General features: G+C 33.6%; 1 non-coding gene across 1 annotated transcript; it reads left to right on the top strand.

Moving 5' to 3' along the window:
- Positions 1-400: 400 nt before the first annotated feature.
- Positions 401-504, top strand: LOC115522568. The gene has a single exon (XR_003971468.1). It is a non-coding gene; the product is annotated as a U6 spliceosomal RNA (small nuclear RNA).
- Positions 505-1767: the final 1263 nt, after the last annotated feature.

The following is a 1767-nucleotide window of genomic DNA, read 5'->3' on the forward strand; positions in this document are numbered from 1 at the left end:
CCATCATTTAAAAGATAGTTAAACCTATTCTAGTAAGAGTCAGTTTTACATTTGACTTCATTAACAAATATTTAGGTCAAACCAGCAACAGCTTCAAATTAATTCCTCAGTTCTCTTCTGTAAGTTTCTAAATTGAAAAGAAAAAGGGATAAAAATATCATTTTATCTGTGCAGTGACATATTCCTAGTTTTAAGAAACATTGACCAGTTTCATCCATTTGTATAAAATGCCTAAATTTTCAGTTCTTTGACACTGCCACACAAGAAAATATCACTACAAGAATTTGACCTGAGACCTATTCAATAATATGATAGTTTACATGTCTCTGAATGGATCCAACATTAAAGAAAAATAGCAACCAGTGAGAGCTGAGATGGTGAATTCTAAAGCAAGACTGTTGTGCTCACTTCGGCAGCACATATACCGAAATTGGAAAGATGCAGAGATTAGCATGGCCCCTGCGCAAGGGTGACATGCTAAAGCAAGGCTGTCGCATTGAATTTTCAGGCTGCAGGGTACTGCCTGTGCATCCTTAGACAAGTTAAGTAATGACCTGTGGTTGAGTTTCCTCATCTCTAAATGGTGATAATAAGAGTCACTTCCTCATAGGATTTTACAAGGGTTAAATGCTTTAATATGCATAAAGACTTTAAAACAGTGTCCCACGTATAGTAACACTGTGTAAGAATTACCTATTTTTGAAAATATCTTTAAGATTCTTCACTTGAAGAATAACTGTATGAGCCTTGACTAGAGCTATAATTTGTTCCTTGGGTATTCGTTATGGGTACCACAGTAAGTAACCTCAGGCAACCTGACGTTTAGATGCGAACATTTTCCACTAAACTAGTAAAAGCACTAGCCTTCACACAAAGACTAGGATAACTAAATATAGTGTTAAAATCCTAGTGGAAATGCCCAGTGTAAGCTTTCAGGAATATTCAGTACTTTATTCCCAATATTTCTACATGATAGGTTTGCTTTACATATGTAATAAGTCATAAAGAGAAAGGGTCCATAAAGGAAAGACCAAAAAATAATTTTTAATATATGAAGTTCAATTTAAGATCTAAGGATATGCTAAATATTAGACCTGCATATTTTTGGTTTTCCATATGATTTGTCAAACATTCCAATCAATGTCCTTACCAAATAGTGCTTTAGTACAAAATAGAAGAGTCAATTGGCCCAAGTGTAAAATAATTTGAGCAATATTGAATTTCCCAATTTTATCTGATGTGCATGGGATAAGATCTAATAATGAAGCTTTTATGACAGTTGAGGTCATTTTAAGATTTGCATTAAAGTTAAGTTGCTTTACATCTAGGTAGCAAATAGCACCCTAATAGAAACTAACAGACCCATTTTTAGCATAACCTAATAATCTGGTTTTCTGTCAACCTCAGCAATCTAATCTCATGCTACTTATTTCTTTGCTCACGAATATCAAGCCACACTGGCCAATTTTTAGTTTCTCAAATGAACTAATGTTCTTTTTTTCCACAGAGATCTAAGACAAATACAATTTCAACTGCCTAGAATATTCTTCTTTCTTCTTTTCACCTACTTAGCATGTCTCTATTGGGATGTAATTTGAGCTGTCATTTCTCTCAACCTCTGAAATACATTGTCTTCTCTATATTATCTTATACCTTCTTGTACTTTTATTGTGTAGCATTAATTTAACATTGTAGTTTATTATTTTTTTCATGATCTCTTCCCCAGTAGACCATAAACTTCATGAAGATTTGGACCTTGTTACATGC

Source organism: Lynx canadensis, chromosome C1 (genome assembly GCF_007474595.2).
Source record: "Lynx canadensis isolate LIC74 chromosome C1, mLynCan4.pri.v2, whole genome shotgun sequence".
NCBI lineage: Eukaryota > Metazoa > Chordata > Mammalia > Carnivora > Felidae > Lynx > Lynx canadensis.